The following is a 27,369-nucleotide window of genomic DNA, read 5'->3' on the forward strand; positions in this document are numbered from 1 at the left end:
GCCAACCAAGAGCGCCATACCCCCGCACCCGCGACGCGCCCGCGATCGGTGGCCTCGAACAGATCCCCCCGCCCACAACGGCAGGCCCCTACCCGGTCGCCAACCGGAACTACCACTGCAGACGAGATTATACACCGGCTGGTGTGGCAGCCAGTTCATGATGGCTAATCCGACCCGGGCCACTGTTAAGATGTACCCTCCGGTGGAAGGCCCGCCCCACGAAGGGAGCCGCCGGCGCGGGAGAGCCCCGGCAAGCAGGCGCGGACCGAAATGGGAAATATGTGATGAGAACCAAGGGTTAAGGGGAAACTGTAAAGAAACGGGAGCGGACACAAAGGATAGAGGTAAAATGTCAATGGAAAGTTGCCCCTTTAGTCGCCTCTTACGTCAAACGGGAGACACTGTGGCCCTATTCTACAACCCCGGAACCACAGGGGTGTAATAATAATAATAATAATAATAATAATAATAATAATAATAATAATAAATAATCAACAAATCAGCAGGTCAATCAGAATTCAACATCGTTACTTATAAATAAATAGTTTACAAAGCAATACTCTTTAAAATAATGCTGCCTTCACTGGGAAATTAGAGAAAAAAAAATTAAATTAAATATCAAAAATAAAATCAGAAATTAGAAATTATGAAACTGAGGTTTTTCAAAGATCAGACCATCATTTTATATCATCAGCAGCTGTATTGAGCATCCTGCTGTACTTCCAAGCACCAACTATATATTTATTCAGATTAGTCCATTTTAGGCCAAAAGAGAGAAACTCTTTTTATAAAAGAGTTATAAAAAAGTCAAATGAAAGAAATCTTTCACCAAAAACTTCTAGGCGATAAGAGGCGAGGATAGGACAGACCGCTACAAAATGGAAAGTATCCTCCTGAACCCTATAATTACAGAGGGAGCATTCTCCCTGACCTTCAGGGTTATAAGGTTTATAGTTGAGGTTCAGCAGTTCTCTAATCAACCTGATCACCCATCGCACCTCTTCAATACTACTGCACACCTCACCTCTATCGCTCAAATCCGCACACCTAACTTCATGATTCAGCAGCTTGTAAGTGTACACAGTGAACTGATGTGAAGCCTGCGCCCTTTCAATTTGCTTAAGATTAAAATTCTCTTTTAGGCGAGCCACTATAGATTGGAGTTTTAAATTAAGAACTTCTCTTTCAGACATATCAAAACTAAGGGCAACTCCAGTCTGTGCAGCTAAAGTGATCCAGTCCCCAGCCCAAGATACTACCAGCCTTAGAACTTCTTCCGCGATTACTCGGGGAAATCTTGAATGGTCCATATTCAATACCTTCACTAAATAGCGACTATTTAACGTTAAGGAATAATGGAAAATAGGCTCTAGACCAGTCTCTAAGTGAAGTATGTAAGTTGGGGTGAAATTTGGTACGGCGAATAACTTTCTAATGAAAAACCAAAGAACTTTTTCTACTACATTAAAATAGTCTAACCCCCACACTTGCGCTGCATAGCAGAGAATCGCTCGCGACACGGCAATGAATACATGAAGTTTCGACTTAAGTGGAATATGTGGTTGCATTGTCGCTCTTCTCCAGACAAAGTTTATTGCAAATTTAGGCGCCGAAGACTTATCCAAAAAGTGAGGTTTCAAGGACAACCGAGAGGTCAGTAAAATGCCTAGATACATGTATCGATCTATCACTTCAATTTCCCGAGCCTTGCATGTCCAACGCTCCCTAGCCCCAAGTCTACCACCACGACGAAAAACGACCACCTTAGATTTTTCAAGGTTCACCTGGAGATTCCACCTCTCGCAATATCCCTCTAGCCTCAAAATATTTTTTTAAGAATATGCGGCTGATCAGTAATTAATACTATATAGATAGATAGATAGATAAACTTCTGTATTTGATGTTATTAACATATTACAGGGGTTCTGAAATGTACAATAATTTTAAATAACCACTTTTATTGAGTAATAAAATAAATTAAACAAAATTAAACATTTCTTTGTAAACAAAAAATAAAAAATAATAATAATCATACTGATATAAATTAAACATTTTTAGCTGCAATAAATTATATTTCTTTATTCATCCGTCACAAATGATCTTAGCTTTAAAGATTCTATTACATAATAGTATATCTGATTTAGGCGATATGTGTTTATTTTTAGAATGTTTATTAGCTGAGACTCTTTTTGAAGAAACTCTCGCAGGTAATGTCTTCTCAACTGTGAATACAGTGGACAGACAAGGAGAAAGTGCGCCAGGGTTTCATTTCTATTTAAATTGCACATTGTACAGATTGAGTTAGTATCTATGTGGTAATAACCTTTCTAGATCTGATTCTCAATGCCTTGCAACTCGATACTCGAATCTGGCTCACCACTCTGAGTTTGTCTAAAGCGCAAGTATAGTAAATATAATCCTCATTTAGACCCAATAAACTGATATCTCTATACAAGCGACTATTTGACCTCGAGCGAAAGAACATGGTTAGTCCACTTTTCAATCAAATCTGGTACCCACCTCATTTGTTTTATGCACCTCTCATTATCGCAAAGAACGAAGTCAGATTCGCCAATAACAGCAAGCCATTGCTGCAATTGGGAGAACTAATTCCACTCAACTTTGTTACCCGCTCGTTGAGTCAAACCCCTCATTCTACATAACGAAGTTTAGGCAATCGGTTGTCATTCATGTCCATGATGCGCAACCAGTAACCCAGGATCCTCTTAAACACCTGTACACTTGATGCCAATCTGCCAGATTCAAGCCTCACCATCCAGTCTGGAGTGTTCTTTGGCCAACACATCAGCTTTTTCATAAACTTGAGCTGCACCCTTTCAACAACGTATAAATATCTGTTTGCCCAAATTTCTGATCCATACAGGAGAGTTGATGAAATTATGGTTTCTAGCAGTTTGATCTTAGTTTCCCACTATTTAGATCTACCATTACTAAGAATACTTAAAACTTTTCCCATCTGTGGGGTTGATCTGCTCACAAAATAATCAGCAGCTGTTTTATATTTACAATTAAATGTGAATGGAACTCCCAGATAAACATATTTTTTACAAAACAGTATTAGCTGACCTTCGTAAAATACATCTCCTAAAACTTTCGGGATAATTTTTGTTTTTTCTGAGTTTAACGTAATTGAATTGTTTTTACAATATATTTCCAATGTTTTAGTTTTCCTGGTTAAATCTGACCAAGATTGACCAAACATTAACCATCATCGGATAATAATATCTTTTTTACTATTAATATTCAATCCAACATGATCAGCTTTTGCAAAGTATTCTAAAATATTGCTAATGTATAAAACAAACAACAATGGACTGGGAACCTGCTCGTTGCTTAAAATCGTATTGAACAAGTTTAACAAATAGTGCTCCCACTCAGATGTAAGATGTTTAAACACTTCATTAGGAATTTTATCAGTACCGGGAGACTTATGTAATTTGCATGATTTTATTATTAATTGCAATTCCTCTAAATCAATGTTACGATCCAGATAAGGATCGCTTATAGAATAAAAATTATATTTAATATACATCCTAGAAGGATACACAGCCTTTAAAAAATTATTCCATTCAATTATGCTGATACAGTTTTTTGGACCGGTTTTACAGTAAAATATTTAACAGTATTCCAAAACTGCGCTATTTTTAACATTTGAAAATTTTGAAATCAATTCCCCTGTGAATACATTCTTTTTTTGAGCAATTAGTTTTTTATAGTTTTTTTTTTAACAGATAAATAATTCTTTATCAAGTCGGAGTTGTTTGGCTCATGTTTAAACAGTTTATATGCATTCCTAACATTTCTTTTTAGTATGGTAAGGTCTCCAGTGAACCAAGGCTTTTTATGATATCGAGTGGTGTTTGCATTTAATCGCCTCTTAAATACGTATCAAACCGCTATTTAGGGCTGCTTTATAGACAGCTACCAGAAAGTTAGAATTCAGATAATCAACGGTTACACTGTTGTTATAAATGTTGTCACTTAACAAATGGTATTTAAACAGTTCTACTTAGTTAATATCCCACTTAATATATTCGTTGTACTTATACTCTTTCAATTTACTAGAGCGGTTTCGGTTAATACTAAAATTAAAAATTAATGAACATAATAAGTGATTGGAGTATACGGAGATTATTGAAAAATCATGAATTTGGTTAAAAGTGAACAGGTTAGCCCATACCAAATCAATACTGCTACACCCGTTCTTACTGAAGCAACTGAAGTTTCCTGGGAAATCTGATGGACTTCTGCCATTGCATACAAACATCTCATTTGACTCCATAACATCAACTAACAATTTTCCTCTAGTATTTATTTTATTATCAAGAACACTTCGTTCACCACAAAAGTTAAGATCCTCAAAAAGATGTTCATCAAATGAATTTAAATTTCCAATCCTAGAATTATAATCACCTCCAATAACTTTGTAAGAACAATTAGGATACTTAAAATTTAAGTCGCAAAACAGGTTTTCAAGAGACTCTTTGCAAAAGTCAGTGTCCACACTAGGTGGCCAGTATACATTACCCAGTATAAACAATTCATTTTCCACAGAAAACTTAATAACTATGTACAATTGGGATGCATCTATAATTTCTACATTTTGAATATATTTGCGTGCAAGAACCAATAGACCTCCACTTGCGCGACCCCGGAATTTACCCTTTATGGCCTTTCTCACATACATACATATTAAAATCATTTAAATAATTCGGTAATACAATCTGGGAAGAGGTAACCCAAGCTTCAATTAAACATATTATACTGAATTTAGATAATAGATATTGTTCATTGCTATCTAACTTAAAAAGATTCTGGAGACCGTCAACATTCCAAAAACGAACTTTTAATTTATCAGTTTGATCTGAATACATTTCATTACCTGAGCAAACACCTTCATCAGAGAAACCCCTTAGTTGCTACGTACTGAGTGCACCACCTGGACTGTCCTGATTCAGACCAATCTCGGACTTCATTTCAAATCTTTTAATAAAAGATTCGAGGGAACTGACTTTTCTTATAGGTGGCGAATTTCTTAGCAAGGCCTTCCTCTTCTTTGATTTTGGACTAGTGAACTTACTAAGTGCAGAATTATTTTTCGAAGAGGGACCGGCGGGATTCTTATCTTTAACAAAAATCTCAGCGGTTTTCTTGCCTCCTATCTTAGGTGTGCCCGCTACCTCTTGCGTAGAATCACTTATCAGTTCGTCACCATCTGCAACCCCGGTTAAATTCTCAAGAATTCTTTCTATATTGCTCCTTCCTTCCATTTGAGAATTAAAATTGGATTTTCCTAACAGTTCAAGAATACTATTTGAACTAAATAAATTTTGACATTGTTCCAACGAGAATTGATGCCCGTTGATGATCAGTCTGTCCCTCCACATGAAAGCCCGTTGATTGTTTTGTCGAGCTCGTATTAAATATGGATGTAATTTCTTTCTCATCTCTCGTATTTCCTTTGGATAATCCTCAGAAATACTTATATTGCAACCTTTTAGATTAAATGCAGCCTTCAAAATTTCAAATTTTTTCCAATTACTTTGAAGTTTAACTAAAACAGGTCTATTACCTTTCACTTTGCCTAAACGGAAAATAAAATCGACTTCACGCGGTTCTAGTAAAACTGACATTTTTGTTGAAAATAAATCTATAATTATTTTAATTAAATCTAACGGTATCTCATTAGGCAGTTCATTTAAATGAAATATAATCAGGTTATTTTTACGATGTGCATCATTAAGTTTTGTTATACCTCTTTCATTTTCTGCTATGGCTTTGACTATATCCACTTGAACTTCTTCGATCGCATTTAATTTTTTCTTCGACTCTTCTAACTGCTCTTTGTAGAATTTAAATTGTTCATTATTTTGGCGTATTTCATTTTGAAGCCCTTTTATTAAATTAGCAATATCCAATAAAGATAACTCAGAAGACATATTTTTTAAAAAATCTAAGTTTTCAATTAAATGAATCTTTCTCAAAATAGATAACTTTATTTTACGTTTATTTTAACTTTAAATAGTATTAATACTATAATATAGCTAATATTATTATTATTATTATTATATATAGCTAATACTATTAATACTATATCGTCCGCGTATAGCAAAGTTTTAATTGCGTGACTTCCCACCTTAACTCCTGTTTCAAATTCATCCTCTAAATCATTTATAAATAATGCAAAAAGAAGAGGGCTAAGTAGGCAGCCTTGCCGTACTCCACTACACACGGGGAATGTGTCAGTTTTACCCGACGGAGTCCAGACCGAAGAAACTGATCCATTGTACATATTCTTTAGAACATTTATGAAACGTGAAGAGATCCCGGCATTAAATAATTTCAAGTAAAGAGCATGACACCCTGTCAACAGTGTCAAATGCTGTCTTGAGATCTACAAAGAAAGCATATAGTTTATTTCCTTTTCTCTGCAACCGCATCTTAATAATGTTGACCAAAACAAATATGCAATCAACCGTGGAGTAACCCTTCCTGAAACCAGCCTGGCACTCTCTAAGTATATTATTTGTGCGAACAAATACCTCCAACCTGTTCAAAAGGAGTCCACAAAACAATTTACCAATGCAATTCAAAAATGATAATCCACGATAGTTTTTGACATCAGATACAGACCCCCTCTTAAACAATGGAAATATAATGGATTCCTTAAAATTGAGAGGGACATTGCCCACAAAATAAATTTCATTAAAAACAAGGAGGAGCATTTCAAGATAACCTGTGGGTCCGTTTTTAAAGAACTCATAACTCACTCTATCAACTCCAGTCTTTATCCAAAACTACATATAAACCTCCATAGTAAAACCACCATCTAACTCTGGAGAAACTTTTAGTGGGGGAGCATAATAATGGAGAGTACACAGGGAGCGAGTTGAATACAGTAACGTCTTAAAATGATTAACCCACTTAACTGGGGAAATGCCATTATCAATCCTATGCCCAGATATTATAAAAGATTTCGCCAAAGCCCAAAAATCTTTACTTAGCTTAACGTTTTTAATTTTCCAGTAAATTCTAATAGTACACCGACTTTCTTGCCGCCATTAAACATTGATAGTTTCTGTCCGCTTCGAAGTAGGTTTTTTAACAATTTGAGAGGAGCTTTTACGACATAGATTAAGTGACAACTCCAATCACACCAGGGTTGCCTTAATAACTTTTTTTGGTTATTACTAGGCCCATGCCAATAGGCAGCTTTCGGAATACATTCAACCAGCTGAGTCAATGCATATTCTAGATAACATTTTCCAAGATCACTAAACTGCTGAATCTCCCTATTTATTATCATTAACCCACCTTATTTGAGAAAGTAAGGGAAAAAACTGGTTCATCTAAGCTGCATGATTTTAAAGAAAATGTAATTGGGAGATGAATAGTATGCATTTGCGGGTTCTGTGTCATTTTTTTTTGCGCACGTGGCTAATAAATAACGAGACTGACCACAGGAGAGCGCTGTAGGTGCACCCCCACCCCCACTACAGTGCCATATCATCGAACTGGAGGGGCGTATATGACACCTCCCACATAACGAGACTGCGCCCGCTGGGGTGTACCCGCGCGGGTATACCCCCGCCACGACCCCCGCTCATAGGAGGTGAGCCCCGCGGGTATACCCCCGCCTCCCAAGTAGTGTACCCCCGCTCCTTGGGGAGGACCCTCGCTTCCAGAGGTGTTCCCCCACCCCTGGGAGTGCTCATATCCTACACCACAGGTGACAGATAAATAACGAGACTTGCCCATGTCCTACGTCACAGCTGGCTAATCTCGTAGGGGTGTACTAATACATAAAAGTGTATGTAATCATGTTTTTAACCCAGGATGTTTCCATAATACATAAAACTTATAAGGTTGTTTCCATCTTCCGTTCTTTAACTAGGGTTGTGATTGAGAGAATATAGGAGGATAATCACATAGAATATGTTCGTAACATGCATACTTAGCAGAATTTTAGTGTAAGGTTATGGATAACCTAATGTAACCTCCTCATATTGTGTTTCAAAACACATCTTGCTATGCTATTCATGACCTTGCTATGCTTCCATCGATGCCAGTTTCAACGATCCTGCACCTTCATCCTGTACCATGGAAGCGCTCACAGATGTGTTCCACTCCTACGTAATACACTGTTGGTCACACCCATAGGTGCGCATCTCTACACATCCTCGTACCAGGGGCGTGCGCGTGCACAAAACATAATACTTACCACATAATTAATTAATCATTTGTGGGGGTTAAATAAAAAAAGTTTTAATAATAAATTGATGTTTATTAATATTTACAATATATGACTTAGGTATTACTAAAATTATTTACAGTTTTCGTCAAATACACTTTAATGTAATTACATTTGTAGATTTCATCTAGTTTGGTGATTATATCAAAACATAAACTAGAGATATTGCAACATTTGCAAGTATCCGGGCCTTCTTCACATTTCGGATTTGACCAACAACAATTTTTATAGTGATAGTCTTTATAATCACATTTTGTCACATATGTTTGAGATAATGTTTCCAATTCTAAATAGTTTCATGTATAAAAGCATAAATTGAAGGGAGTTTGCATTTCTGTTTGTAAAAGTAAGTTTGGAGAAATCTTGTTGAAATTGATGAAAGAAAGGGTATGATTTAACAATAGACCATTCCTCCATTATTACTAACACAATGAGCGCTCGGAGACAACTGAGCCTGGAGAACGGAGGTGATGTACACTAAAGAGTAGGGATGCGATACAGTTAGAACACCAAAGTTGAGGTAAGAAATTACCTTGCTATGCTATTCAGCGAAGCGATTTCAGCGTCCCCCACTCCTACAGCACACACATGGGGGGGGCCATCCTCATCCCGTACCATGTGCGTGTTACTTACCACATAATAGTTATTGGTGGATGATAAAAAAATAAAAATAAATAAAACAAGTGTTTTAAATATAAATTGATATTTTTATTACCTTAATATTTACACATTCAATGAGGTATTAACATTTACTTACAAAAGTAGGAATATAAATGAATGATCTAAATATTACATATTACAAATCTAACATTGGATGTAATTACCTCACATTACGTCAAAAAAAAGATTAGCTATTGTGATGATGATGATGCCGTGTCTAGCCGATAATGTCCAAAAGGTAGGGTATCTATGCAATCATCTAAAATAAAACGTTTATCATCAAGCGAGGATAAACTCTTTTTATTGCATTGCATTGTGAACAGTTGGTGTTTTTTAGATTGTATAGATTTAAATGAGGAATGTAAAAGAGAATCTTTATTGTGTAAAATGGATAGATAGTCGGCGAAAGTGATCTTATTAACGGCACTCCTTTTGATGCCTTTAGCCTTTTTCACAATTCCTCGTTTAAATCAAATCAAATTTATTGCTTCTAAAAATTTAAATTTTACAGCAAGGAGTTCAACATTTAACAAAACTTTCTACATAAATCTAAACAAAATAATAGTTATTCTCATAGATGCACAAAAAATAAAGAGAATTTTTTTTTTTTCTTTTGATACAAAAACTTACATATATACGATAAATTTAACAAAACATTGGCAAGAGGACATAAAAATATAAAGAATACAGAGACTTTATAACATTATATAAGAACTTTGACTCTTTGTACAGTTACTGCAACTATTTTTTACGATTTAATTTACTAATTATTATTACTTATTTATTCTGAAAATGGAACATTTCAACTTAAAATTGTTTTTGCTTTTTAATGTCTGTTTAATTTCTAATTTATAACCAGGGTTTCAATTTTTTTCTTATTTCTAAACATTTTATGACAAAGTAATATAAGTTTTTAAATTCTAACTCTGAATAGGGATTCAAGATTATATCTAGCGCATCTAACTTTAAACCCGGTAGTTGTCAAAATACTTAATTCTAAGTGCGCTAAATGTACGGCATTCCAACAGAAGATGCTCAAGCGTATCCAATGAGCCACCTTTACAGAATGAGCAATTTTCAGTAGGGTTGAAATCATGTTTACCATCTTTAATCACAATTCTAGGGTATTTTTTATTTGCCAGTCGGGTCTGTGCAATTAGTTTAAGAAAGTGCAACGGAAGTTTCAAGGACAGATAGAACGGTGCGGAATTGTACTGACTCACAAACCTAATGTAGCAGTTGTATCTTGTTTTGAATAAAGATTCTAGATCAATACTAATAAGATGATTTTTGTAAGCATTTAATAAATTATTTTTGTTTTTTCTTATTTCATTGTAGTCCTGAGAGATCCATAAATGAGTGGCTCCTATTTTAGTAAAATAATTGTATAAAAAGGAACACCAGTTAAAAGGAATTTGTGTATTACGATTATCATTCATTCCAAGCAATGTTATCCACCATGATAGAACCCTCTTAAATGTGTGATAGTTGATATGAATTCTGTTTAGTTCATGTCTAATTAGCGCGTCAGGAGTTGATTTTGGCAGCGGTAAGAGTGATTTGAAAAATTTAATTTGTACTTTTTCCAAGATGTCCGCATAGGGTGATGCCCAAATTTCCCCACAATATAGCAATACGCTATTTACCATCGAATCAAATAGTACTTCTTTAGTCCTCCATATATCTGATTTTCCTTTGGATAGTATTTGTTTCACGTTTGCAGCTGCAGTTATGCTCATTGATTTAATATTCACTCGCTCTTCTAAATTTTCCACTTGATGAAAATATGATACCGAGATATCTGTATTCTCTGATTAGTTCCATTTCTTTCTTCTTGAAAATAAATTTCTTCTGTTTTCCTAAATTACCCTTTTGAAAAGGTATTATTTTACTTTTGGCTACATTAACATATTTAACAAGTTGTTTTCACAATATGTTTCAAGCAAGTCCAGTTTTAACTGCACGTCTATCCAAGAGTAACCTAGCAGAACTATATCATCAGCATAAGGAAGCATGATGACATCCTCCTTTTCGTTAATTGCTACGCCTGTCACACCGTGGTCCCTAAAGAAAGTTACTACATCAAACAGAAAAATGGAAAATAAGGAAGGGCTGAGGTTCTCTCCTTGCAGTACCCCCTCTGATACCCTGAACTCCTTTGTCTGTCTACTATCGCTTTCTATAAACACAGAGGCATTATCATAGAGATCCTTCATGATGTTTACACCTTACCGTAGATACCAGCCTTGTTGAGTTTGTTCCATAGTACTGTGTGTGATAGGGAATCAAAAGCCCTTTGTAGGTCTATGAATATTCCGTAAATTTATAAACATGCTCCTGCTAAAACCCGATTTTTGACAAAGTTTAAATGCATTTTTAACTTCCTTTTTTGCTCTAAAACAATCGCCATTGAACCAGTTTTTATTCTTGTTGAATATACAATTGTTTGTTCTAACTACCTTCATACCACTTTCAATTGCCGCTTTATCTATGGAAAGGATTAAATTTTCATTTAATTCATTAATTGAAGGACTATTAAAATAAATGTTATTAGATTCATCCAGAATCTTATTAAAGCGTTCTATACATAAAGGTTCTTTGTTAAAAAATGAATATGTTTGTTTACCGTGTAATTTATACGAAACAGTTAGATGATTAGCATTTACATTTAATAAAACTGGTAAATGATCAGAGATTTCAGGAATTTTTAAAACTTCAAAATCCAGTTGTGAATCGAGAAAAAGAGAATTTATCCAAATATGATCTATTACACTACAACCGTTTCTACTGATATAAGTGTAAGAAGCTCGTCGATTTGCATTAGACCTGCCGTTACAAATAACCATGCCAAAATCTTCCATTATTTCTATAATACGGTTAACCTGACTATTAATAACTGTATCCAATGTATATCTAATTCCATGAAAAGAAGAATTCATAAAAATATCATCCTCAAAACTATTCAAATTTGATATTCGTGCATTGAGATCACCTGCTATTATTATTTTACATTCATTATAATTAGTGAACATTTCAAACAATAAATCATTAAACATTTCAAGTGTAGCTGAACTTACATTAGGTTTCAGATAAACTATTCCTATAATTATTAGATCATTATGAATAACACACAAAGAAAATCCAAGAGTTTGAGCAACTGATAATTTCCACATTCTCAACAGATCTTTTATTAATAAAATCTAAAATACCGCCTGAGGGTCGACCAACTAATTCATTTTTTTCAGCTAAAATATTTAACGTATTAAACTCATTACAAAACTCCGGGATGCGAAAAGTGTCAGTTGTCAGCCAAGTTTCGCAGATACCCAATATATCCAGATTTTCAAATAAACAAATATTGTCCTTATCTAGTTTGAAAATATTATTGTATCTTCTGACGTTCCAAAAAGCAAGTTGAAAACCTCCTAGGACACGTTTGCTACTTCTTTTTTTTCTCGGGTTGACGAAAAAAATCTATCGTTTCTCTCAGAAGATTGCGGCTTGCTCCGTTTTCCTCTAACACTCCCTCTACTCATCTCGGAAGCGTCCGAAGTGTCAGATTCTTCACTTATAAAAAGAAAATTCGACTTTTCAGATTCCAAAGGGTTTAATTTAAAACATTCGTTGAGATCATTTTTGTTTCTGATTATTTTTGGTGCTGAATTTTCTGTAATTCGTACAAAAATTTGACCATTTCGCACCCAAACAAATTTTAATTCGTTCGATTTTTTAAGAACGCGGGCTTCTCTGAACAGCTGATTAAGTTCTGGTGAAACAACTCGGAAATATAAATTGGAGAATGAGAATCCTCTTCTACAAACAACCCTCTAGTCAGACGAATCTTATTATCTTTAAGAAACTTCATAAACAAGATTTTATCTCTACTTTTAACAAACTTTACTACAATCGGTGGAGGATATTGGGGATTTCTAACTTTCATACGATAGCAATTTAGAATGAAATTTTGATCAAAATCAAAAGAAATATGTTTACATATTTTGTCGAATATTTTAAATGGGTTCTCGCCTTCACTAATCGGTAAATTTGAAATTTTAATTGCATTATAATGAACAGCTTGTTTTAACTGAGTTATCTCAGTTTTTAGGGTAATATTTTCTTTTTTAAGTTCATTGTTATAGCTTTTTATTTCGTTAATATCCTGCCTAAATTTCTTAATTTTTTTTTCAAGTAATTTTCACTTGAAACAAATGATAGCGAGATTCGCTTATTTTCTTCATTTAAATTTTTATTTGGTTTTCAATAGAAGATAGTGCAGAAAAAATATTATTTAGTACTGACTCACCAACGCCTATGAGCTTATCCCCTCCAGCAGGCACACCTGTGCTATCAATGTTTATGGTATCAACACTCATTCTCCCCACCACTTAAATGTTACTAAACTAATGGATTCTTTAATAAAATTTATTAAATTAAAAAACGTTTTTATCACTAAACTAGTCGATAAATTTTTGTAGAAATTACACATGCATATGCTTCAATTGCTTTTCTTCGAGATTGCCAATTTTTAAGTCATTCAAACAATTAGAATTTTGAAAATTCACTATTTTAACTCAGAGCGATGTGTACTGTCTCACGGTCACTGTTGAACAATTCCTAGTTTAAATATTCTAAGGCTATACATTTTCGGCCTTAATGCAACCAACTCTTCAATGGGATCCCTACCAGTCTCATCAGAGAATTTACCCAACACCTTCTTATTATGTGTCGAGAAACATTTATGTGTAGGTGGGTAGTTGGAAGAGTCAAAGTGGTCTTTCAATACTAAAATGTCGTCATAAACGTCCTTGGTTTCGATTTTATAGGGATAGGAGTCAGTGTCGGAATAGAGTAAGGTTAAGAATAAGGTCAGTGTGGTGTATAGTATTTTAACATTACCTGATATTGAAAATGATACATGTAGTGTTTGGACAGCTCTAAGATGGGAAACCCTACATAAATGGGGCGGTCGAAATAAATGGACTATGCAAATGAACTGCAACAACGTTTTCATTAAAAATGGTTCGATCCTTAAAGTTGGGCCGTTTGGACAGCTTGAGCAATGCTTTTTCGGAAATAACAATCTTAATGGATAAACGCTTTCTCTTGTTTTCGATGCATTTACCAAAAACAGAGTTATTAATCAACTTATAGAAATCCTTTTCAAAATCATTTCGAGCCGCCTTTCTAGGTTGGTATTGAGCTCGATGTAGGGCGGTGTTTCCCAACGTGGGGCCCACGCCCCCCAGGGGGGCAATTCGAAAATGGACTCGACACGACTTTAACCCTTTCGCTCCAGGCCATTTAAATGCAATGCTAGATATCGGTGCCAAATTTAACAAAAAAAAAGCAAATTCTTAAATAAATGCGGTAAATAATTATTAGGTATAATTTCGTTTGACGAGACCAAAATATCAACTGGGTGATTGGCGTCGTCAAGTAAACTTCGTCCGGGGTTCACCGCGCAGCGTTAACGTGGAGACTTGAGACTGAGGCTAACCAAATTCGAATCTAATATAAAATCTCTGTGCAGCAAGCATCAAGCGCAAGGATCTCACTAAATTAAATTAATAAATTAATATAGAAAAATCTGTATTAAAATTATTTAAATTTAATACAACTCTACGGAAGTGCCAAAAAATCAAACATCAACCGCCTTCCTAGAATGGTTGCTGTGTAAGCTTGCCAATCTGGCAAACTAACGGCTTCCATCACTGATGGTCGTCGTTCACTCCACTCACGCCCTTGGCGCAACATTCATGTGCGCGTGTGTGCATGTACACACATATATATGCGTGCATGGGTATTCGCGCCATCCCTTATCTCTCATCACTTTTGCCTATTGTACTAGATACAGTAGCAAAATAAATAAACAAATTAAATATATATATATTGTAACGAAGTTGACCTGGGCGGAGAAGAAAGACCTAGATTGTTCTAGAGGTTGAACGACCAAAGTCAGTAACAGGCCGCCACTGCATAAACAAAAGGGGCGGTATCTACTTGTGGCAGAAAAGAAAGGCCTAGATTGTTCTAGGGGTTAAGCGACTAAAGCCGGTAACAGGCCACCACTGTGTAGACAAAAGGGCCGGTCTATACCTGAACTAGAAAGGAAAGGGCTAGATTGTTCAAGGAGTTAGTGACCTGTGTAAAAGCCAGCTAAGAGAAAGGCCGCAGTTGGGGTGGTGGCATATGTGTTTCCCAGCCAGTGATTGACAGGTGAGACTGAGACAGACGGAGTTGGAGAGAGACAGAGAATGGGAGGAGGCGGCTCACAGCTGAGGTGGTGGCAGTATGTTTTCTCCAGCCAATGAACGTCAGGAGGGCGTGGAAACTTATGCTCAGAGAGTTGGAGGAGGGCAGTCCCAGTTGGAGGGAGGCACGCAGTTAAAAGGAGGCCGACACAGCTGGAGAAGTCAGTTTTAACAGTTTTTAATCAAGTTTTAAGGAGTTCTTAACGAGTTGTTAATCAGTTAGTTTTGGAGTTAGTCTTGGAGAGTCAGTGTTGAGACATAGTTAGAGAGAGTCAGTGTTGTGGAGTGTTTCAGTGGTAGCTAGTTGGGAAATTAGTCAGTTGATGAGTAGAGCTGTTTTAGTGCAGCTGAGACTAGTGCAATTCGGTGCAGTGCGGACCAGTGGTCAGTCGGGGAACAGTTTTGTGGCGTTACGAAGTGAGTAAGTAACAGTAAACTGTTGTGACTGTTGTAAATGGTGACTGTAATGAATAGCGTTAGTTGCTAGTAAATGTTAATGTTAGTTAATGTTAATGTGTGAATAAATCAGGTTATTACTTACAACTTTAGCGAGTTTTATTATTTAAACAAACCCACATAATATTTAATAACTAGTGGCAGGCATTAGTTGTGTAAGTAAAGTTTTTTTGGGAAAAACTTTACAATATATAGGGTGAAGGGACCAGTAATTGACTGCTTAAGAAAAAATTCGAGTTTAAGGGAGAATAACTTCCGTTATTTTGGCTCCAGGTGTAGGTTGTAAAATTGTACTGCTCCAGTAGGATGTATTTTATTTTATTAATATTTTAAAAGCAGTAAATTCGATCTTTATGTCAACCAAAAATGATTTTTTTTGGAAGTATGTCAATGACCCAGTAATTGACATACCGAATTTTCGGTGGAACCAGTGTTTGACATGGGGTGGGACCAGTAATTGACATACAAATATATTCATGAAACGACATAAGATATGCATTCAAAATCACTTTTAGATCTAAATAAATCACTTAAATCACCTAAATCACTTTTTCAATTGGGTTTATAACAAAAATCGGTCTTATTCATAATTAATTACAATCAGTTTTTAAATAGGCAAACCTAAATAATCTAATATTTTTCAACATTACGCTATTTTATACAGTTTTTGACGACCAACCCTTACACAACTGTCCTACTGGACAGTTTTAATTAAGTCCCCAAGCCAAGACAGGTAATTTGAATAACAGCCCTTACTTTCAATAGTACCACGGAGATATTAGCTAACATACTTGTTAGATCGTACACAATGTCTGTCGGCTCGCTTTTATCTCTTTCTCTCAACTCTTCCGCTCTCTTATCCTTTCAAGTTTCCGCTAAATATTTTGTTACCTAAACCTCTTTTTGGGAATTTTTTTTTTGGTTCTCACTTTACCAAACTCTCTACTTCCGATTAGACCAGTGATGGGCAAAGTACGGCCCGCGGGCCAACTCCGGCCCGCGAAAGTATTTAATCCGGCCCGCCGAGGGTCCATCGACATGGATAGTATATGGCCCGCTATAATTACGTTTTGACGGTCGAGAAGTATAAAGTAGATTCTACTTAGTAGAATAATAGATGCATAACCTATAGGTGAAGCTAAACTAGCCGCGTAGTTACACAAGTGTGTAATGCTGTAATGTTTTTATAATATGATTAAAAGCTTTTACACAAAATGCATTTTTTCTATAATTCTGGCCCTCCTCTAGAATTTCTTAAACTTTGTGGCCCCCCCATTAAAAAAGTTTGCCCACCACTGGTCTAAACTATGTGGTCACATCCTTGTTTTATCCATTCCGCCTATAACGTTGCTACTGATGTCATCTACGCGTCCTTGTGTTCGAGTTGTTGGTGCTTTCTAGTGAACAAAATTTCTCCTACGCTTCCCTTCTTTTGGAGCGCTTCACTAATATTTTCCACAATCTGTGCTGCCAGTGTCATTTGCTTCGAAACCAAACTATCTGAATGTAATTCATTCTTATTTTCTGCATCTAAACAGTATTTGGTTGTTTATTATTACTGAGTTACCTCTTGGGCTCATGTATAAATACACTGTGCACGTTCATTGCGTCCCGCCTCAGGTTGTAAGCATTCGCACTTACAACAGTAATAAATAAATGAAACATCAATGAAAAAAAAACTAGATTAAAAAGTAAGAAATGTGTAACATCACTAAGTCACCAACTTCTCCACTTATGTTTAATTTCGCACCTGGTACTTCTCTTGAGGGAGCTTCATTTTTCCCCTGGCCGTTTTATTTGATGGAATTCTATGGTTCAGCCATTTCCTCCCTTTCTTCTTTGGCATGTGGCAAGGACCCAAAACTGAGGGAGAATGAGAGATTTTCAAACTCTGATAAGTGGGCGTCGTTTTTATCAGTCACGTTGGCCTCGTGAAACTGTTCGGCGATCTCGACTATTCCAGTTTGTTGTTCATACATTGTTGTTCTGTACAGAATAATCATTCTGCATGCCCTCTTGAAATAAGGCTTACATTTGCTAATTCATTAATTTAAACATATTTTGTTGGAAGTTTTACTATTTATTTTATGTTGCCGATTTTTATCAATGATTTTATTTTACAATGTATTGAATTTTTAATTATAATAAAATTTATCAATCTATCTTATCATTTTCCCTGGAAGTCAATCACTGGTCTCAAACAAAAAAGCTGTAGGACTAGTAATTGACATGTATGTCAATTACTGGGCAGATTGCCGTTTCAAGGACCAGTGATTGACAGCCCCATTTTAATCCTCAATGCTTCTTATAATTAAAAAAAAAACTACATAAATGAAATCTACAAGTAATACTAATTATAACAGAACATTGATAACCTCACGAATATATGAACAAATAAACGAAAAATAAGAAAAAAGAAAAATTATTTTCTTATCAATCCTCCTTAGCAACCGCTTGTTTTTTCCTTGATTTTAAACTTTTTACACAAATAACCATCCACTGATACCAAGGAACCTTCCAATAATTAATATTTTTCTGGAACTGCTGCCCAAAGGCTTCTCAATAACGAAATTGAAAGAATCACCACTAAAAACGGCACATATCCCTTATAATACCAGTTTATTTCTGGTATGTCAATTACTGGTGCCCAGTCAATTACTGGTCCCTTCACCCTATATATATTTAGAATTTGAATTTCAGTTCTCCATTATATGTTTTGAAATTTTACTTACTATGTTTTGTTAACAATTTCAGAGTGATTTCTTCCTAGAACCTATCATTTATGTTTCTTAAGTGAACAAATCAATTTTTTAATGTTAAAAATTATGTATGTAAAAAAGGGGGGCATAAAATTTTTAGAAAGATTAAGGTGGGGCATGGCACAAAAAAGGTTGGGAAACACAGATGTAGGGTTTCAAGCATGGGGATTGATTGAATTTCAATATTCGGTGCACCTGTTTAAGTTCAACCACCATGGATAGAGCTTGTTTAAGGTTCTTGTAATGTATAACGTAATGGTATTTGTCATCCAGTGTGGTGAAGAGTTTTTTGTTGTGATGATGTGGTAGTGGTGGAAATTGGGTAAAATGGTCATGTAAGTGCGTAGGTATGTGTAGGTCAACCTCTAGGATATAGCCAATATCGCTGTCATCTGGAATGGTGGTTACGTCAACATTTCCCCCCACTACCCATTCAAAGCCGCCGAAAGGGAGATATTCCGACATTGCGAAACCGTAGAGATTATTGACGTCTATGTATAGAATGTAGTTTGTTGGTTGGGTAGCATCGTAGTCGGGTAGGTAGAAGTTATTGGCTTTAGCATGCCTTGTTACACAAGAAGTGATGCCGCCTCTAACCCCAGATTCTATCATGAGTAGTTTGTCATAGTCTGTGATAAGATCCAATTTGATCTCGGTGCATTTTCACCCATTTTTTCCCAGTGTTCCATTTTTGGAACGTGAATTTTTTCTGTAAAACTAGCAGGTCTGAGCATGCGATCATGTTCTGGTTTGTTTTTGGAAACCTTTAGGATTGGGGTCAGTGTAGTGTGCAGAAGAGATCATTGTACTTTTGGTTTTTAGCGAGATATGTGCGGATTATTAAACCTCATTTTTGTTGCCCGTTATGTCTGAAAGAAGGTAAGATAATTTAACTATTTAACATTTTATTTCTTTTATTATTTTATTTCTTTTTATTCAATTATAGTTTAATAATTTGAATAGAAAGTGTTTGAATCAATTTAAACTTATTTTCAATTTTTTATGGCTACATAAATACAAATGTTCCAATTCTGGAACACTAGGCTCTAATGTCACTTTTGTTTCTGTCAATTTAATTTTCATTCTAAGGTTGATTTTTCCATTTTTTATTTATTATAGGTTTGGAACCGCGGAGAAATTAATTTCTCTTCTTGAAGAAGACAAAAATTTCGCTTCAGCAGAAATTTATTTACTGCCACCTGACGATGGAATGGAAAGTGATGAGGATAGTGGGGATGAAGATGTTGGGGGAACAATAAACAATTTGTCTGGCCGACAACTTAGAAGTGAAGCTGAAGTTGAAATTGTTCGTATTGAAGAAAGCCTACCTGAGAAGGAAAATGAAGAAGAATTTACTTCCAAAAAGAAAACCGAAGTCAGGAATTGGGTGAAGTCTGATATAATGGCAGCTAAAATCCCTTCAAAGAGATTAACTCAGCCATACAGTTTCATTTCTGAAGCAAACTGGGGGGCCGAATATCTATTCGTTCAAAGAAATGGTGGTGGCCATTGTTTATTTTCTTCATTGATGCATCCACTCAAAATGCTTGGCAATACCATAGAAGAAATAATCCAAATTCACTTGATTATTTACATTTCAAAAGAAAAATAGTTCAAACTTATCTAAGGAAATATGCTAATTTACCGGCTGGTGGCGGAAGGCCAAAAACATCAAAAGAGATATTAAGCCGTACAACTGAAGGAGTGAGATTTGATGAAAAAGATCATTGGTTGACTGCAGCAGCAAAACAAGGCAGATGTGCTATTTGTAAGAAAAATACCACTAAATTATGTGAGAAATGTAAGGTTAGATTGCATTTAAATTGTTTTAAAAGTTATCACACCACTCTTTGTAAATAATATTATTTCCAATACAATTAATTGATGTAAATTTGCGTTTTCATAAAAAAATCCTTTTTCTACTATTGAAAGTTTAGTAACATAACCAAACCCCTTTATATGCCTGGTGTTCCAAAAAAGAAACACCTGTTTTTTCGATAACTATGGACAATTTTTAATTAAAAAAAGTATAGAACACTTATTTAGGTTCAATAAAACAACAGAAACATGAAATTTAAAAAATTATTTGAAAAAAAATAATTCGGGCTAAAATGGGTTAAACAGGCATCAAATGCCAGACCAGGTGTTGTAAAGTACCAACTAGGATCAATATAGTAGATGGATTCACAGACTGTTCGGAACTGTTCAAATATGTCACTAACGAGAATTACATCTGTTGTCAGATATAATTCCGTGTATTCCTGTAGTGTGCGTATGTTGAATGTGGACCAGACGTGTTGTGCGTGATGATAATCACTATCAGAAATGGGTTCGTCAATTAAGTCGTAAAGAAGTAGTGTTTAGCTGGTAAGGCCTGTTCAGTCAGTTTGTCCATGCTAGAAAGATAGGAGTATGGGAAAACACCCTTTCTAAGTAGTAACGCGCGCTGTTCATTGTCGGAAGATTGTCTCTCCATTTGTGGGTATTCAGTCAAGTTGTTTATAAGTCGTTCTAAGCTGTCCGGTAGAAACCTGAAAGTGTCCAAAATGCGAAGCCAGATGGATGGGCAATCGGAAAATTTCTTGGAGAAGCTTATGTACTTCTCCACTGAATTTGGTATTACCCACACATCACCAGGATCAGCGCCCAAGGATAGGATAATTGGGTGGGCGTCATAACCGCTAAGGTTATGCATGTAGACTGGCAGGAGGTTGGGCAATTGTACGTTCAAATTGCAGCTATTGTGCGAGGCACACACAAATTCCCCTGTAAGGTAGTCATGATAGCGGACTTTTTTCTCCAAAGGAGTAAACAGCTGGTCACAAATACCACAATGTGAGGAATTAGCATAATCCTCTTGTTGTTGGCTGGTAAGCTCGTTCATGGGAATGATCACCTTATAAAGGGCTGCCACTTCCTTAACAATGGAATGTAGATATTGCATAAATTGTTCAACAGCATCATCACCCGTATATAGGAAAATGTCTTTTTGATAGTTTGCTAGCGAAGAGACAACCTTAGCCCCCACACTGCAAACTTGATGTTTATGTATTTGTCTGGATCAGGATGTGGATGAATTTCCGGGTGCATTTTGTACGGGTAAAAGTAGACACTCAAAATCGGCATATATGACTATGGGTACGTGTTGTTTAAGATGATAGTTTGTAAATTGTAATTGTGTGTTCTCCGTGGGCATCTTAATTTGACATGGTCTGTGTTGATTACAGAATAATTGATGTGCAGCTAATCGTTCCTCGGCTGTTTTCCCATCTAACGAACTATATTTGTGAGTAAATGTTTTAAAGCATAGTTTACATATAACAACACCGCCTTTATGGTTACTAAGTTGGGAGGAAACCAGCCGAGGAAGGTGTGTTATCAAGCAGTAATGTGAGGTGATTTCCGTACCCAAAAATAATAAATCAAAGTGCTCTACAGACTTAGTATTTGAACTTATTGAGAGAGGATAAACCTCATTCTGATCGGTTAAAGAGTAAACATTTATAGATACATTATTGTCCTTTTCAAATCTTGGTATGTCCTTTAATGGTGTTGGAAAGGAGATATTGTCGAAATTATAACAATGGTGTAGTTTGTTATACATGGTTAAACACTCGGGGTTCTTCAGTTGGCGACACAAGATGGCATATTTAAAACAATAATCATCATTATTTGGAGCCTTTTATGATGGCCTTCTTATCAGTTATTTCCTTTGGTAAAGGAATGTACGCTTTTCCACCCAGCGGACGATATTTAGTCAGCCTAAGTACCACGGCATCAACGGATTCTAATTTCCAACCAGATCCACTAGTTTCAAATTCCTGCATTTCACTCAAAAGTTTTGCAAAGGATCTTTGAACGTAGTGATCTATTAGGAAGCTAGCATCAATAATTTCTATCTTAGTTTTGAAATTAGCATCCGTAAACTGTTCAACATCTGATTGTGTATAGCGGCTGTAGACACACTCTAAGAAGATGGATGATTTGAAAATTAATAGATCATCTTTGGCCTGACTTAAATACTTTACAATAACCCAGCGTTTATCTAACATGAATTGCATAGGGTCTTTTATATTGTCCGTATTCTTAATGCAAATGTTCCGAGCTGATTTATTTAACGCCCTAATCACCGCACCATCTTCTAATGGAACCGATAAAAGCCTATATTTCTTTTGAGTGTGCACCTGGCTTCCTCTAGTCCTAACTGGGGGTGATTTCTCATCGGTGACGTCATCGCTGCACTCAGTACAATCTGACGAGATATGGTGTAATAATGCCACCAAAGCATCGAATATTTGACCACAGTATGGGCATTTTTTTGGCGAACATGTTAACACATGTATCATTAAGGTGACTAAAGTGCGGAATATTCTACCACATTTTGGATATTTTTTTGGCGAACAGGTTGCAACATGTCGTCTTAGATTGTCGGATCGGGTAAACGTTTTCCCACATTTCTCACAGGATAAATTAGGCATGACTTACTTCTTCCTCTACCTCTTTACGACTGACTGCACCACCTCCTCCTTCTTCTCAGGGTAAGCTGATGCTGATGATTGAAAGTCAATATTGCACACACCGTTGCTCATTCCCTTATATACAAGACATAAGTCACCAAAAAATTAAATTTAGTGCATGAAGTATGAATAAACACACAAAATATGATTTTTTACTCACCATTATAGGTCTCAATGTCCTGCTTATTGAACAAGTTTGAATAGCGTTTTGTAGAAACCAGAAATTAACGCACCATTATCGCCATGTATTATAGCTGAAATTGATGGTCCATATTTTGTCTTCTCCACTAGAGTAAATGATGAGATGACATATGGTCTATTCACCAGCGAATCACTAAGTTTCTTGTACAATCTAACGGTTGCTGGGTTTTGTAGTTTTCTTAACAGTTTATCACTCATTGCCGACTAAGAAGCGTACTGAATATCTCCATCTCAGACGTAGCCTATTTATACTGAGTGCGTGGGCGGGAAATGGAAAAAAAACCACATCGTGTTTTCATATTATTTATTAGATCATTTATGCTATCAACCAAGATAACAAACATCCTGTTATTGCAGGTTCGTTTTAGATAATATTTGAAAAAAACTTATCGCGCTTGATTAGATAGCATACATCCTGTTCACAATTGTTTTAAAAAGATAACAATTAAATAAAATTATTTATCACACCCGTTTAGATAACATTTCAAAAAAACATCCTGTTATAATCACTTATCACATCCGTTTAAGATAACATTAGATAAAAAACACACATCTATGATAATATTTAGCGCAAAAACACTTTGAATTTTTAATATCTACGCACTAGACCATTCAAAGGTACGTAATCCATTAAAGAGTCGTGAATTAGTAAACAAAATGCACTTGTTTTCTGTGCAAATGGTTTATTGGTTTCCATTTATATATGGATATCAAACACAGTTGTATTCAATTTATCTGGTTGTTTGCACAATTAGTCTCCACAAAAGGTGTGTTGGAGAATCCTTTTGTATCAAACAGCGCCTCACATCTCTGCACTCCATAGTAGTCTTGACGAAAGCGAATATATTCTTTAAACAATTGCGCTATTCTGCCCGATGTAAAGTCCAATAATTGCATATCTTGATATGGATATTGTTGATCGTTCAAGTATAATTTAACGTTGCGAATATCCGCTGAATCGAAAACTGAACGATTTCTAGCAATATTATCCTTCCTATCCGTTTGAAATGCTAGAATTACATATCTTGGTTTGTATAATTGATTTGACGTATTCACATGCCAGGAGATCTTATTAGTTGAAGGTAAATTTGGATATTCATGCAATTCCAAAGATCGAAAGACAAGAGGTATGGGTTTGCCACTTTCAATTATTTTATAAATATATAATTTTGCCCTATCCGCCAGTTTAACGTTTGGAATATGCCAAATAACTTTATCCAATTTAATGGTACAATCTTTAGCAGTTATTGCGTCACCAACAAGTGCGTCCAAATCATTACGTGATCCCTTCAAAATTAACTCCTGTTTCACATTCACCAATATTCTCTTATAATCTTCAAAGAAATTTAGCAGATAGCTGAGAGGTAGGCAGACGTTGAATCTCTGGTCCTCCTCATTAATGACCGACGCCGGTGCAGTCATATTATAATCGATATTTGCATCAACAATTCCCGCATTTTCTAACGCTCTAATTTGATTGGGGAAAAAAGTTGAATAGATCTTCAACGTGCTAGCAATGCCCACATTTCTAACACTGTCCACCTCAACGGAATTTATCTCAGCGTAGCTCGTCGAATAGGAAGGCAAAAGCGTTGTTTATTAATTTAGCATAGGTGGCCCCCTCCGACACACCTTTCTCCAATTTTCCCTCAATAAAGAGGTAGCTTTCACTGGGCAATGTGTATACGTCCGTTTGATAAACGGAAATCCTTATCTCGTCATTGATAGACAAACCGGATGTGTTAAACGGTGAGTAAGAATGAAATTCCCACCCCTCGATACTGTCGTTGTAAACAACCTCTTGATCAATGTTTAGTATGTAATCCATACCGGTTCACCTTATATCCTAGAGTTTTTAAGAAGCTGACGTTGCGTAGCGATAATGGTTGCTTGTTGCCTTTCACATCCGCACTGAATCCCCCGCTCTTAGTCTCTTTAGCTTTAAGCACAAAAGTGGAATTGATGAAATCAATATCCATTCTTTAAATGTAAACTAATTGTGATTCTTTCCTTTCTAAAAGATATCAATCGCCCAGTTTGATCCACCAATCTTATGCTGATATCATCAATAAAGTTGGTATTGAGGGGTAAATAGAAGACCGGCGATGGCCTTTCCACAATTTTATAGCCTGGAGCCACTAAGGGGGAAAATGTGTGCAAACTAAGGCTTAATCGTCCGTTATTGTATGAGCCGGCCACGAGGTTACATTCAATACTGATTGGGTTCACTGGGTTAATGTCGATAATATTGTTGGAAATGTGTGTTTTATTAGCTGGCAATAACACCCGATCAAAACCCATTAAGGTGCCAATACTGTGTGGTTGTGTAAAATCAATATCAAATGTTGCTTTAAGAGACGTTTTCAAGGTGTTATGATTCGGCGTTAAATGAAAAATACATTGTTTATTTACGCTTAATATTTGTGTTCTAAGATACTTTTCAATAGCAGTAATCTCATACGTACCGGTGGGTATTCCACAATGTGTGCGGATTTGTTGAAAGAGAAATGAAATTTATTGTTTACTCCTTCTTCCACATTCGGTATGGAATTGTAGGTTTCTAATCTTAATAGACCAATGCTGTAATTCCCGGCCAATTCCAACGGCGGAAACACGCTCGAATGTAATATAGAATCACAACCGGACAGAAGAAAAGAATAGCTTGTCATGGTGACGCTTCTCGAAGTAAAAATTACAACGAAAGATGTCCACAATTCCAAGGGTTACGCTTTTGAAAGCGCTCCCTATTATAATAGATATCACAGCCTTTTAAATACTTAATCAATTCTTTAGGTGGTCGTAAATTGCCAAAACTATCAAAATAGAACACTTTATTTCCTTTTTTTGAATAGGCCGTCCAATGTGTACCCTCGTTCTTGGACGTGTCCAAATTAATTATACCTTGTTCTTGCTTCCAAGGTTGTTGTAGCGTGGGCAAATTATCTCTCATGAACACTCCGCGGAAATGAGGTAAATATTTATTGGCAACTTTAATTATATTATAATTTGTAAGCGCACGATTGGGTAGCTTTAATTTGTGTAAAGGCCTAAACCTATTCCATAAGGTTTTAGATAGAGACCTTGACCCACTTTCTGCGCTTCCATAGCCATATTGTGTCGTTTTTGTTCTTGTAGGGTTGTAGGGTCTATATCTTTCACCGTTTTTGCTATTGTTGCCGCACCTCCAGCAAGAGAACCTAATGGGGAAAGTCCTGCTAGAATCGGAATAATGGGTAGTACACCACCCACCCATTTCTTCTTTCTGTCAATGGAATAACTCTGGGTAGTTTAATATGTCTATGTTTTAAATATTGTTTAGCTTTTTTCAAGGCAATTTGAGATGATTTTACTACATCACCACCATCAGCTTTGGTATTAATGGCCACAGCCTTTACCAATTGATTAAACGTAGGGCGAGGAGTGCTGCCTGCACCTAATTTAACCTTAGCTTTCATTATATTTCCCACCAATAATGCGCTAGTTTTTTCCCCTAATGAGGAATCTCTGGCAGAAAGTCGTTTCCAAGCTTCCCGCTCCAACAATTGATCGGCTGTATGTCTTGATTCTAGACTTTTATTCTGCGAATGTGCAATATCGTGTGCTTTACATGCATCATCTAACGGATTTATACCAGTTTGATGCAGTCTTTGTTGTAATTTGGTTCCTGGTCCACAGAATCTATAGCCGGGGATATGTAATTCAAGTGGGAGATTGTTGATTGCAGAATTGATAAAACCAGCACCTGTTGTTGTTGTTAACACTGCTTTCTCCATACTGAACAATAAGTTTCTTATTCCTCTTTATACATGCAGAATAAAAATAGTATGTAAATAATTGTAGATTCGTGGTTAATAATTCTAAAAAGTAAAAAAAAAATAATTAAATTGTCATAATCTAATTGTACGTAAACATTGGAATGCGGATGCGGCGGCGCCACACACAAGCACACAGCATCCTGTGATAAGGCGCCTGCACAGACTTGTCTGTTATCGCTGGTGCTTGCAATATTTTTTCATTTATTTACATTTTAACACCGTCGGTCAGTTCGTATTACACCAATCATGTGTTTACACTATACCACCTCGCTAGTAAAGTTTAAACGTGATTTCAAAGTTTCCGTCGGCCTAACCAAACAGGCGCATAACTATTATGCAGTTGTGCAAATTTCTAAGAATAAAACGGAAATTAACCTTTCTCTTGCACAATGGCATCAATTACAACAACAATTTGGTGCAATTCTCCAATATTTTGGG

General features: G+C 35.9%; 1 protein-coding gene and 1 pseudogene across 1 annotated transcript in view; both read right to left on the minus strand.

Annotated features, from left to right (window-relative positions):
* LOC141451958 (uncharacterized) overlaps positions 1-27,369 on the minus strand; it is a 338,906-nt gene that overhangs the window by 27,815 nt on the left and 283,722 nt on the right. The window lies entirely within an intron of this gene.
* Positions 21,460-22,876, minus strand: LOC141451981 (uncharacterized; annotated as a pseudogene).

This window comes from Rhodnius prolixus, unplaced genomic scaffold (genome assembly GCF_049639745.1).
Source record: "Rhodnius prolixus isolate KJV_2025 unplaced genomic scaffold, Rpr scaffold_20, whole genome shotgun sequence".
NCBI lineage: Eukaryota > Metazoa > Arthropoda > Insecta > Hemiptera > Reduviidae > Rhodnius > Rhodnius prolixus.